The sequence below is a fragment of the Pelodiscus sinensis genome, chromosome 31 (assembly GCF_049634645.1).
Source record: "Pelodiscus sinensis isolate JC-2024 chromosome 31, ASM4963464v1, whole genome shotgun sequence".
Classification (NCBI taxonomy): Eukaryota; Metazoa; Chordata; order Testudines; family Trionychidae; genus Pelodiscus; species Pelodiscus sinensis.
The window spans coordinates 8888978-8902490 of NC_134741.1; the positions used below are offsets into that span (position 1 = coordinate 8888978).

At 55.0% G+C, this 13513-nt stretch overlaps 1 protein-coding gene and 4 non-coding genes across 5 annotated transcripts in view; 2 read left to right on the forward strand and 3 right to left on the reverse strand.

Moving 5' to 3' along the window:
- The window catches only part of LOC142821523 (zinc finger protein RFP-like), a 219526-nt gene that overhangs the window by 130835 nt on the left and 75178 nt on the right, over positions 1-13513 (reverse strand). The window lies entirely within an intron of this gene.
- TRNAI-AAU (transfer RNA isoleucine (anticodon AAU)) lies at positions 7167-7240 on the forward strand. Its single transcript has one exon. It is a non-coding gene; the product is annotated as a tRNA-Ile (tRNA).
- On the forward strand, positions 8987-9060 carry TRNAI-AAU (transfer RNA isoleucine (anticodon AAU)). Its single transcript has one exon. It is a non-coding gene; the product is annotated as a tRNA-Ile (tRNA).
- Positions 10446-10517, reverse strand: TRNAE-UUC (transfer RNA glutamic acid (anticodon UUC)). The gene has a single exon. It is a non-coding gene; the product is annotated as a tRNA-Glu (tRNA).
- Positions 11706-11787, reverse strand: TRNAS-GCU (transfer RNA serine (anticodon GCU)). The gene has a single exon. It is a non-coding gene; the product is annotated as a tRNA-Ser (tRNA).

A 13513-nucleotide genomic window follows, 5' to 3' on the forward strand; every position in this document is an offset into this window, starting at 1 on the left:
TAAAGTCCCCTCCCGCTGTGCGTATGGCTGGCAGAGGTTCCTAGATGGATCAATTCACATGCAGCTTCACTGAAACCCCCCTCGTTCCTCTGCACCCAGATCAGTCCGTGTCACTGGCTCAGGGGTTTCTCTCCCTAGCGCACTGCAGGGAAAGCCTTTGTGTGTTAAAGGACCCCAGGGAGCACAGAGCAGAGGGATCCTCTCAACACACACACACAGTCCCAGCCCCAAGCCTCTCCCACATCCCTAATCCTGTGCCCTGACTTCTCTACCCTCCCACATCCTCACTCCTGTCCTGAGCCCCGCACCACTCTCACACACTCCCCTACTTCCTGCTTTGAGCCTCCCCCCGCCCAAGGGGTGGTGCCCAATAGAATAGGCCCTGTAAGAAATGTGTCACTTTCACCCCTGGGAGCAGCTCAGCCATGCAAAGGGGCTGCCTGGGGCAGGACATTAGCCCTGGAGGGCAGGGGTGGGTGTGGCAGTGACATCACAAGGGCCTTTTGCAGCCCCTCAGCTTATTGGCTAAAGGAGGTTGGGAGGTGATGACCTCACAGAGAGTCCATGACAGTGGCCAGGTGGGACAGGCTGCAGGGAAGGGGCCATCTCAGAGCCCCCTCCCCCCCCCCCCCGCCCCATGGCTTTGCTGCAGGGAGTCTCCTTCTTGAGAGTTGCCTTTGAGGCCTTTTTGGAGCCTTCTCCTTTCCCACGACTAACTGACCTAGAAGACAGACGTCCCTGTGGAGAAGGGAAGAGACACCAATAAGGACAGCTCTAGCACAGCAGGGGAATTAGCTCAAGTGGTACAGTGCTCACTTTGCATGTGAGAGGCAGTGGGATCGATGCCCACCTTCTCCAGTGCTGGAGGCAAGCCCCAATTTTCTTTCTACTGAAAAAGCCAGCCAGGGAGGGGGCTAAGTGCCTCCAGTAGCCCCCCTCCACTTCCTACTTGCTCTCCCTGAAATCCAGCCATGCCGGGGCAGAAAGCTGCTGGACACCAACCCTCATGGGCCAATCAGTGGCAGGAGCACTGGAGGCAGGTTGCAGGTGGGGCAGAATTAGCTCCACTGGAAAAGTGCTGCCTTTGCAAGTGAGAGGTAGGAGGATTCACTCCCATCTTCTTCCACTGACTTTCTGGTACTGGGGGGCCGGCCTCTTTCCTGCTGCCCCAACTCTAATTCCCACAATGCACTTTGTGCAGGGGCCATTGGTCTTTCTGCCAAGGTGCGTGGCTGGGAGCCAGGACTCAGGACCCTTCCCAAAGTATATGAATGCCGCCTCTCCGTTCCACTCACACTGGCTGCTGCACACATGGGCTGAGCTCAGGGGTCAGGTGGGTGACCTGCCCTGCAGCTGTGATGGCATCAGACCCCTCCCTCCCGCCTGCTCCGTCTGGAGATGGAGCTCCAGCGGCCTCAGACACCCAGCGAGAGGAACAAAACTCTCTTTGTTGAACCTCAGTGCATGGAAGCTGAAGCACCTGAACCTTGTAACAACCAGCTGTGCCCCAGTAGGTCCCACTGAGATTTGAACTCAGATTGCAGGATTCAGAGTCCTGAGCGCTGCCCCTTACACTATAGGACCTGTGGTGTGAAAGTGCAATGGGCACCTCTGACTCTCAGCTCTCAGTCTGGCCTCTGCTCTCCTGGCTCCCTCCAGCTGCTTCATCTCCCAGGACTCTCTGTCCTGTCCCAGCTCTGCTGCTTTCAGAGCAAATTCCTTGTTAGGGCCAGTCAAAGCCTCTCCTGATCAAGTGGTCTGTGGTTCAACTCCAAATTCCCCCTTGGAAAAAATTCCTTCTAGTGGGAATATTTTCGTTTCCCGTTCCATCACACTCTGGCTTTACATTGCTTGAGGTTCTTGACATTAATAAGAACCCTTAATGCAGAGCTGCTCAACTTTGGAAGCCCCGGGGCCACAATGAATGGCATTTAACCAGGATGGACAGGGCAGGTGTCCCTAGATTGTGTATACCAGAAGCTGGGAATGGGTGACGGGAGGGATCACTTAATAATTGTCTGTGCTGAGGATTCCCTTGGGAGAATGAAATTGGCTGCTGTCGTGAGACAGGATCCTGGGCTAGTTGGACAACTGGCATGGCCCAGTCTGGCTGCTTTGATGTTCTGTTTGGCTGTTCTTGTCCCCTCTGGGCAAGGGAGAATGGACCCTCCCCCTCATCCTGAAGTGGACAGAAAATTGCCTGTGAAAGGCTAGTGTGGGTGAGCAAAGAGATACATTTCATGTGTCCTTGGTGGTCTAGTGGCTAGAATTCAGCTCTCTCATTGCTGTGGTTTGGGTTCTGTTTCCAGTCAGGGAAACCAGCCTTCTCCGTATTCATGAAATCTGCCTGGTCTCTGCCCTTCTCCATCATGGGGAGGGCCAGTGCGTGGAGGGAAGGGAGGGGCTGGGGTGCCAGAGGGAGGCTCTGACTGAGAGACACTCCCAGCAGCCAAGCAACAATTCCCAGGCAGCCCCTTTCCTGCCCAGGCAGTATGGGTCATACACATGGATGAATAAGAGCAAACCTGGCTCCCAGAGCACAGTGGGAGCTTGGGGGCTCCTTCCTGAGTCATGGGGTGAAGCATCAAACTAGGCCATGGAGACAGGGAGAGGTTCTCTGAATGGGCCAAGGTTGCCCAGCTCTGCCCCCAGCTCCCTGCCCCACCCACTGTCCAGAGCCCCGACTAGCAAACGCTGACACTGCTGTTGCTGTTAGGTCCAGACCAGAGGGGAGTGTTGAAGGGTTATTTCGGAAGAAGGGTTTTCTCCCCAAATAACTGCATCTAAACAGTGTTTTTTATTTCAAAAGAAAGTATTTCGAAATAGCGCCCGGATGCGATTATGCAAATGTAGCGTGGGATATTTAAATCCCGGTTTCATTTACAATTTCGAATGTCTCCATTTGCATCCCTCTCCTGAAAGACGGTGCAAGTGTAGACATATTTTGGGGTATTGCAACCTCCCGGCACTCACCTAATGTTCCCTCCTCGCTGCCTGAAGACGTTTGGGAGTCCCCCTGCATCTGGGGACCGGCTCCAGGGTGAAGGTCACAAAGCTTCTGGAATCTTCCTTCTCATCCTGGAGCTGCAGGTCATCAGCGTTGTCATACTGGAGCTGCAGCTGCTGCTGCCCAGGTGTCTCCATCCCAGACTCCACAACTATCCCTGAAGACAGGGGCTCCTCACACCCCAGGATTCGGTCCAATTCCTCATAGTAAGCACAGTGCTGCGGTGCTTACCCAGCACGGGAGCTGCCCTCACAGACCCTCACATACCTCTGCCACAATTCGTTGACCTTGAGCAGAAGTGCTCGATCTTAGCCCAACGACCAAGAAACAACATTTACAGCAACAAGCACGATAACAGCTCTTGGTCCGGATCCCCGAGCCACACAGAGTATCCAGAAGCCACTTCCCCACCTCTCCCTTTGCTGCTCTAGAGCTTAGCCCAAAGGCCGAGAAACTCTACTCTTCCACCCAACAACCTCTGGGACTCCTCTCCTGCCCGGCTCCTCACACCACGGAGAGTGCAGGGCAGCCACCACCCCAGCATCACCACTCCTGATTTTAGCCAATTGGTCAAGAAGTTATGCTTTACCCAAACCAATAGGCACCCTCTGGTCTCCAGCTCGCATCATGGAAGATATGGATTTCCCTCATTAATTTTGCCAGTGAACAGTAGCCATGGAATTGGTGGCATAGTGGTGAGCATAGCTGCTTTCCAAGCAGTTGACCTGGGTTCAATTCCCAGCCAATGTATGCTGGAGAGGGAGCATCCAAGTTCCTTACTGACTTCTTACTTTAACCCTGAAAAAACAGGTACAAATGGGTCCTGCAGCTATAGGCTGCCACTCACCACTTTTCATCCTGAGAGTATGCACAGTAAAGGGTGCTTCCCTGACATACCCCTGCGGCAATTCCTTGACCTTGGTTCTGACTTGGTCTAGGATGCAGTCTAGGAAAGGAAGGAGGTGGCCTTTCTTTGCAAGACCATTGGCCATTCGGCCATAAATGTCTGCATTCCTCCACATGGACTGCAGGGACTCCTCCTCCGACCACAGCTTCAAGAGGGTCTTTATCTGTGGCCCAGACCATGACGGTGCCTGGCGTTTGCTGCCCCTTGCTTGATTTGATTCCCAGCCAATGCAAGGTGGGAAGGGAACAGGCAGCCTCCTGGGGGAGATCTTATTTAGCCCTGAACAACAGGAACAAGTGGGTCCCACAGCCAAGGGCTCCCTCTCACCGCTTTTTGTGGGGAGCAGCTCAAACACCCTGTAGTGTGTAGTCTCAGAGATTGACCCTGTCCCACCTGGCTGTTGTCATGGACCATCTATGAGGTCACTGCCTCTCAACCAATGAGCTGAGGTGCTGCACAAGGCCCTTGTGATGTCACTGCTGCCTTGCAGGGCTCATGTCCTGCTCCTGGCCAACCCTTTGGCATGTTTGAGCTGCTCCTCCTGTATCACCGCCTCACTCAGGGTATGTCTGCACTGCAGAAGTAAACAGGGTCTCAACCACTGCTTCCAGTACAGCCAGCTGAAAGGGGAGAGCAGTCCTAGGTGTGGGGACACTCCTTCAGTTGTGTAGCCCTGCAAGATACTCAACTATTGATTTGTAAATACAGCTCATGCTGGGCTGGCAAAGGAATCCAGGCTGTGGCTATGTAAATCCAGTTCAGCCAGTGCTATGGGCCTGATGGAGGATCGGTTGTGAGAATGGAATGTGGAGTATTGTAACTAATTTGGCTGTTGTGGGGTCACAAACCATTTTATCTCTAACTGTAGGAATTGTAAAATATGACACCAGTGCTTGCAGGAGAGACACTGTCATTGAAAAAAGTCTGGGATGGACGAGCCTTCCCCTTCCAGACTCAAGTGGAGTGGACTCTGGGTGTGGGGGGAAGGAGCGTGAACCATCAGGCCACATGTCCTCCAACCATGAGCTATGAGACTGGTTCATCTTGTCTCTCCCTCCCCCACTGCCCATTCTAAGGATAGACCTAGAACAGACTCCTTAAGGAATCTCTTTGTTATTTCGAAATATTATTCCAGTGGGGGCTGGAATCTTTCGCGCAGCCTAGGTGGGGGGCCAAGAGCTGAAATCACCAAGGAAACTGACAAAGAACTGAAATCACTGGGTTTGGGGCAGAGCCAGACCTATCCCCATCATAGAAGCAGCAGCTGGCAGGAGCAAGCAGCCAACAGGGCGGCCAGTAGGGGTAACAGCAGATAGCTGGTGGATGGCCTATAGGAACAGTGGCAGGTGGCCAGCAGGGTGGTTAGTGGGAGTGGCCAGCAAGTGGCCAGTAGGAGCAGCGGTGAGTGGCCAGTAGAGTGAGTGAGAGGCATCCTATGTCCCGCCCCCCACCAAGAATGGGAGGTGAGCTCTGAAAATCACTTCTAAGCTTTTATCTGCCCTGAGCAAGGGCAGCAACTGTGAGTGGGGCATGGCGAAAGTTTGGGCATGTGAGTGGGACACATACATTGCTGGACTTACATTGCTGGCAAAGGACATTGCTCAATCCACTTGAGCAGGGACTTACTTGGGGGTTGGTTCTGAACCCTGCTTGTGGTGTTTTCCCAGGCTAATGCCACGTTATTTCTCGCTCTCTTTCATTAAAAGTTTCTTTTCTACATTCAGACTCTGTGATGGCAAGTGGGGAAGCATCAACTCCCTGAGGTGCCTGGGAGGGTGTGTGGATTTCCCTGGCTACTCGGTGGGAGCTCAAGCCAGTTTTGTGTGAGATGGACAAAAAGGAACCCCTGGATATTGAACCCAGCCCTGGCTACTGCCGGCACTACCTGGCAGAAGGGTTACACTAGCCAGGGGAGTAATCAAAACACAGTCCTTGCTGTCAGCAGGATTTGAACCTGCAGCAGAAAACCCTATGGCATTTGTAGTATAACACCTTAACCACTCAGCCATCACAGCTGTAAAAAAATACAGCATTCCTAAGGCCAGGGGAAGTGGTAAACAATCCCAGTGCCCAGGCCTGATGTCACCTGCCCCACAGAATTCACACAGCAAACCTGGCTCCCCGAGCACAGGGGGAATTTGGGGGCTCTTATCTTTTAGGCCACACAGCCTTGGCCTATTTAGGGATGGACATTTTGAAGTGTGTAAGAAGGGAGCAGTCTAGCTAGCCCCCTCCCCCGCTTTGTTCTTCCAAAGCCGGTTGGGTGGGGTGGGGTGGGGTGGGGTGGAGCTGGCTGAGAGGAGGCAGAGTCCTGTGCCTATCTCAGGGCATCTCAGGGATGCTCCTTGCAGCCCAGGAGAAGAAGGGGGCTCTGGGTGGAAGGAAACAATCAAAGCTGGTCCCAGTGGCCATGAGCTGAGGCTCCAGTTCAGCCTAATTGAGTCACTGCTGGCTCATGTAGGTCCCATGTTGTAAGGGGCAGCACTCAGACTCTGAATCCTGTGAGCTGAGTTCAAATCTCAGTGGGACTTGCTGGGGTTGAGCTGGTTGCTGCAAAACCCTCCTGCTTTATGAGCTTTGGGCTCCTTATCTACAGGATCCCCAGAGAGAGAGTATTGTGTCCGATGGTCCCTGGAGCTCAGTCTGATGCTATGATCTGCCTGGCTGAGATGGGCTGGGCCCTAAAACTTAACCTGCCTGGAGCTTGCTGCTTACCCTTGTGGTCTCTTATGTGGTCCCCAGGAGCTGCCAGGCTCTGACTCTTGCCCCCCTGGCGCTAGCAGGTGCCCCCCTCTAAACAATCTTTTAAATTGGTCTTTCTGGTCCCTCTCAGGGTGTTTTTTTCCTCAGCAGCAGCGCACAAGAGAGAAGCTGTTGCCAGTGGCCCTGCAAGGCAAGACGAGCTTTGCCTGCCCCCCTCAGCCTGACTCACTACTTGGCCCCATTCCTGCCTCTCTTCACAGGCTGACCCACTGGCTGAATGGGGCTGCGGCTGCTGCTGGCAGGGAAGAAGCTGGGAGGCAAGGTGCTGGCAGCAAGAGATTCTGACGACCTCTTTGCCCTGGGTCTCAGTGCGCCATGCCGGCCGCCAGCCACCGTGACCAAACCTCAAACCAGCTGGGGTAGTGAGCCCACATCACAGTGAGTCGCTAGTGACACTGTCAGAGAAGAGCCCTTGGCAGCTTCAGAGACATCCCATCAGCTGTCGGAGGTGCCTTTCTGAAAGGGCCATTTGTGAGCCCAACTACTGAAGGCCAGCTAGCTCAGTTGGTTAGAGCGTGGTGCTAATAACACCAAGGTCATGGGTTCAAGCCCCATGTTGGCCACACAGTTCTTTGCTGTGGTGACTACTTCTGTCCCTGCCAACCACACACTTTAGCTGCCTGCTATGGACAGAGAAGCAGAAACAGGCAAAAGGCTGAGAGCTTTGCAGGACTCAGGCCAGAGAGCTGGTAGGGGGAGGCTCCAGCCTGCACAGCCCCAGTGGCTAAAAGGGTCTTGGCCTGGCCTGCTTTCTCCAAGAGCAGGCAAAACTCTTCTCTTCTCTCCATTGTCCCCAATGGGGTGACATTGTCCCCAATGGGGTGACCTGATGCCCAAATTCCTACTGCTGCAGTGGCTGGCCCGAGGCTCCCTGCAGGGGCGAGGCTCCATATGTCCAGGAGACTGGGACCATGTGCCCAGCCCACAGCGCTGCTGCCAACCACTGGTCACCTGCGTCAGTGGCCCAGCAGCCCCTCCCCCAAAACCTGCTCCTGCTCAAGGCCCCCCGAACCCACCCAGGCTCCTGCTCCTCTGACTTCTGCACTAGCCAGCCCACATCTCAGTGAGTTGCCCGTGGCCCCATCAGAGACGAGCTCGTGGCAGCGGCAGAGACGTCCCTGCAGCTGCCTGTGGGGTCTTTCCCAAAGGGCCCCTCGTGGGCTGCTGGCTCAGCTGTTTAGAGCTTGATGCTAATAACGCCCAGGTCGTGGGTGCAAGCCCCATGCTGGGCACAGGGGTGTCTGGTTTGGTGACTTGCCTTTGTGTAGCTGCCTGCTATGGACAGGGAAGGAGAAAGAAGCCCTGGGAGGTGAAGCAGCTGGAGGGAAGCAAGGAGCAGAGTGTCAGCTGCCAGCCGAGAGTCACAGGTGCCCTCTGCCTCCTGGGACCGCCCCTCCCTGAGCCGCCAGCCCCCTGACTCTCACTGTGGGCCCCTTGGGGAGTCCACTCGCACTCCCATTGCCTGGCGGTGACAGAAGCGGTGGAGACAGGCCCCAGGGAGCAGAGTTGCCCCACTGGGAAAGTGCCGGCTACACAGGGGAGAGGCAGCGGCTCCCTCCACATGGTCTCCAGCCGGCTCCCTGGGGGTGGGGCCTTGGCTGCTTCCTTGCTGGCCTAACAAGAGATCTCTTTGCCCCGCCTCCATGAACCTCCTCACAAAGCTGATTGGCTGGCTGAGAATGCCACTCAATGGCACAATCGCTCAGCTCCCTGGCATGCCCTGAGTGATGGAGCTGACTGACGGGAGGTGTCAGTGGAGCAGGTCAGAAGCCCAGCCCTGTCTCCTGTCACTGGAGAGATGGCCCTGTGCTGGGATATGAGAGTATCCCAGGGATGTTCCTCACAGCCCAGGAGAAGAAGGGGGCTCTGGGTGGAAAGAAACCAAGTAAAGCAGGTCCCAGTGGGCATGAACTGGGCACCAGTTTGGCCCAGTTGATTGAGGGGTGGTTGGTGTCATGGGCAGTGCTCAGGACTCGGAAACCTGCAAACTGAGGCCCCTTTCCTGCCCCCCTTTCCTGCCTCCCTTTCCAGGCTGACCCAGTGGCCGAAAGGGGCTGCGGCTGCTGCTGGCAGGGAAGAAGCTGGGAGGCAAGGTGCTGGCAGCAAGAGATTCCGGCTTCTCTTTGCCCTGGGTCCGCCGGCCACCAGCCACCTTGATCAAACCTCAAACCAGCTGGACTAGCCAGCGCACGTCACAGTGAGTCGCCAGTGGCCCTGTCAAAGAAGAGCCATTGGCAGCTGCAGAGATGTCCCTGCTGCTGCCTGAGGCGCCTTTCTTGAAAGGGCCACTGGTGAACTGTGCTTTTGTAGGCCGGCTAGCTCAGTTGGTTAGAGCGTTGTGCTAATAATGCCAAGGTCATGGGTTCAAGCCCCATGCTGGCCACAGGGGTGTTCGGTTTGGCCACTTCCCTTCCTTTAGCTGCCTGCTATGGACAGGGAAGCAGAAACAAACAAAAGGCTGAGAGCTTTGCAGGAAGCAGGGCAGAGATCTGGTAGGGGGAGGCTCCACCCTGCACAGCCCCAGTGGCTAAAAGGGCCAAGGCCTGGCTTCCTGTCCACAAAAGCAGGGGACCTGATGCCCAAATTCCTGCTGCTGCAGTGGCTACCTCAAGGCACCAGCTGGGGGGCAGGCTCTGGAGCCCAAGCCACACGGGGAGACTCAATATGACTGGGAGGCCTGGAGCGTGTGTGCCCTGCACAGAGGCTGCTGCTGGGGGCCTGCTTCAGTGGCCCAGCAGCTCAAGTTCCCTGAACCAGCTTCTCCCCCTGGAACCACCCCCCAGTGCTGCTGAGGCCCCTGACATGAGGCAGTGGGACCATCAGAGGAAGGTGCCAGCCTTAGCCCTTCCTCCCAGCCTCCTCCCCCTCCCAGGGTCTTTCCCCAGCCCCTCCCCAGTTCTACATTCCCCACATAAAAACCAGAGAGTTTGTTCTTTCAAGGGAAAAGTCCAGATTATGTTACCGGGGGGGGGACACAAAGGGCAAAAAATGAGGAGTAAAGTTACTTGGAACCAAGGGGCTGGGTTTGCACTACTGCAGAAAAAAGGACTCTGCCCCTGGAGCTGCCCTGTCCTCTCCAGAGCCCTTAGCTTGGCACTGGGGAGGCCTCAGTCCAGACGGTGCCCAGTGTGGAAGAAAACATTGTTTTTACTTTGAGTTTGTAAGCAACAAGTAGCTAGAGGCAGTTTTATTACGAGCTGCAGCAAGGGAAAAACTGGTTCGGACAGGGGGGAGTCCCCCCCCTTACCGAGGCAGATCTTCGAATACAAGCAATTATGAAGCAGTTTATATACTGTCTATTAAATAACAATAACAATTAGTTTCCTTCCCATTCCAAACACCAATGGCTAACAATTATTTAGTTCCACCCAGATGCTCCTTATCCTAAGGTCCCTGCCAGAGTCAGCATTTTATCCTTATCTCCGTATGGAGGCGAGAGGCGAGGCAGCGTCTAATTACAGATCTCGCGTTGTCAGGCCACAGACTTAGCTTGACTTTTGCTCTCTTGTTAACAAGACCAAGATGGCTGTACACAAATTCCCTTATTCCCTTTTCCTGCCTCCACACCAGCCAAGGGGGAGGGAAGGGCTGGGGGATGTTCTGAAAGGCTGCTGGCACCATTAGACCCTTTTTTTAGCAGTAAGGGAGAGGTGGGAAAGGGGCCCTGAGTTAACCTCTTGGGTCACAGCTGCTGTAACATGTGGCAAGAAAGTTGACTAAGGCCATGAAAGTTGACTATGGAGTTGTTTGGTAAAAGTTACTAGGGGCTTCCCTGACTGGGAATTGAACCCAGGCCACAGCAGTGAAAATGCTGGAGCCTAACCACTAGGCCATCAGAGACACATAAAGCATGTCTCCTTGCTCACCTACACTAGCCTTTCACAGGCCATTTAATGTCCACTTCAGGATGCGGGGAGGGTCCATTCTCCCTTGCCCAGAGGGGACAAGAACAGCCAAATAGAACATCAAAGCAGCCAGACTGGGCCATGCCGGTTTGCCAGACCAAATAACTAGCCCCCCTGCTCTGGAGTCTCTGCCTCTCATGGGCCTTCTCATCCTCAGGCTCCTCTTTGTCTCCAGACAGACCCTGCTCTGCTCCAGCCACCTCCCTCCGGCTGTCACTTCTAGAGCAAAATGCATCCCCTTCATTCTGACTTTGCACACCTGGGATTTTAGCACTCAGAGCTGCACCTAACACCAGCATTGGCTAGTGAGGGGTCTGAACAGCTCCTGCAGAGAGGGAGAGAGTGAGACAGCCACTGTGGAGCATCCTTGCCAACTGTCTCAGAAAGCAGAGGAATGTAAATTCTTTGTCAGGTGGGACAGTGCCAGAGACAGAAATTCACCTTCTAACTGTCCCTTCTTCAACTTTTAGCTCCTGATTAAGGCCCTTTGAAGAAGCCAGATACACAGGAAGGGCTGATCACACCCCTCTGAAAATCAGCTTTCCATGGGTATGGGTAGCTGGCTCCAAGTCATGGGACTTGAAATCTCATCTAGCTCCTGAAACCAGGGAAGTGTCTCCCACCGCTGCAGCCTCCTGAGGCTCTATGGCCCTGTCTGTACAGCAGGGACAGCAACACTCACAGCCCCACAGGAGGGCCCCTGGCCTAGCAATGTGGCCCCCTGAGCAGCCTCTGATGTTCCCTGTGTGAGCCCCAGAACCAGCCCTGAGTGACAGGGGCAGGGGGAGCAGCTCACACATGCCAAGGGGCTGGCCATGAGCCTGCAAGGCAGCAGTGACATCACAAGGAACTTTTGCAGAACCTCAGCTCATTGGCTGGGAGGCAGTGACCTCACAGAGGGACCATGGCAACAGCCAGGTGGGACAGGCTGCAGGGCTGGGGCATCTCAGAGACCCCCATGGCCTGGCTGCCTGGAATCTCCTTTGTGAGGTTTCCCCTTGAGGGCAGAAGGGATTGAGGGTCCCAGCTGGAAGTGTTTCTGTGGAGATTTCCCCTGTGGGGCAGGCAGGGTTGCAGGAGAGGCTGGCACTGAACCTCTGGGAGAGGAAGGGCTGCAAACACCCAATGAGGATGGGATTTGAACCCATGCATGCAGAGCACAATGGATTAGCAGTCCATCGCCTTAACCACTCGGCCACCTCATCTGAGTTGTTACAATTTGCTTCAAATCACCTGAAGTCAGCACTTCAGGGAACCTTTCTGCCACTTGCTGACTGGCCAGGGACACCCAGGGCGGGAAGGTTTTGGCTTTTCACAATGTTCCCTGGGCTGTTGTACAAAGCTCAGTGCTCGTAACAAACCCAAACACCCCCTGGCTACATCTACCCTGCAGACTTCTTGCTCAAGAACTGTTTTGTGCAAAAGGTCTTGCCCAACAGTGTGTCCACACTGCCATGTGCTGTTGCACAAGAGAAGTGCTTTTCTCTAAAAGCAGCCATGGCAGTGTGGACGCTTTCCTGCGCAGGAAAGCTCTGACGGGCATTTTAGATATTTGGCTTTCTTGAGCAAGAAACCCCTGTTGCCCGTCCACACTGCCTCCTTGTGGACAAGTTCTTGCACAAGAGGGCTTATTACTCATGGGGAGAGCAATAACTTCTGTGCAAGAAGCCCTGTTGTCTGATGCTGCACTATAAATTTACTTGCGCAAAAATGTGCCTTCAGTGTAGACGCTCTGCAAGATTTTACACAAGAGCAGTTGCTCTTGCACAAAAAGCCTGAAGTGTAGACATAGCCCTGCAGTGTAAACACAGCCTGAGAGACACGAGGAAATGAAGTAGCCAGAGCCTCCCCCCAGCAGGCTGGCCTTCAACAGGACGGGCACGTCTACACAGCACCCTCACCTCGAAGAAAGCTGTGCAGTGTGAGTGGGCTGCCCGGGACCCCAGGGGAAGGTCTGTGGGGAGTTTCCAAGGCAACAACATTTCATAATCTACACTCATGTGACTGTGATTTATTCCTTCATTAACATGTGTCTCTGGAGGGATGAGAAATGCAGGGCCCAGGTGCAGGGAGCCGGGTCTCATTCTCCTGCCTGAGTCTCAGTCCTGGCTGAAGCCTGGCTACAGAGAGAAGAGGCCAATGGAAACAGCCCCATGGCAGCGAGGGAGTCAGTAGGTAGGTGGGTGGGTGGAGCAGGGAGCTGGGGGCAGAGTTCAGCTCTAACTCACTAGGGGTGCGTCCCATAGGTCAAAATAATCAATGCGCCTACAGGCAGTTCCCGGGTTACGTACAAGATAGGGACTGTAGGTTTGTTCTTAAGTTGAATCTGTATGTAAGTCGGAACTGGTGTCCAGATTCAGCTGCTGCTGAAACTGATCAGTTTCAACAGTGGCTGAATCTGGACGCCAGTTCTGACTTACATACAGATTCAACTTAAGAACCCCAGGCATCCCCAAGTCAGCTGCTGCTGAAACGGGTCAGCGGCTGATTCCAGGAAGCCCGAGGCAGGGACTTCCTGTAGTCAGCCACTGGTCATTTTCAGCAGCTGCTGACTTGGGGACACCTGGGGTAGAGCAGCTGGGGTACTGCTGGGTTGGTCCAGTGGCGCCCAGAGCGGCGCTACGGGACCAACCGGCAGCGCCCCAGCTGCTGTACCACAGGCATCCGGAGCAAAGCGGCGGAGCACGTGGCCAGCTGACAGCCCAGACGCGCTGTGGCTATCCTGCTGCCCTCAGGCTCCGCGGCTTTGCTCTGCTCTGCTCCCCGTCCCCCTGGTCTGCAGACCGGGGGGAGGGGGAGAAGAGCAGAGCAGAGCAGAGCAAAGCCGCGGAACACGCGGCCAGCTGACAGCCCAGACGCATCTGGGCTGTCAGCTGGCCACGTGCTCCGCGGCTTTGCTCTGCTCTGCTCTGCTCCCCCTCCACCTGGTCT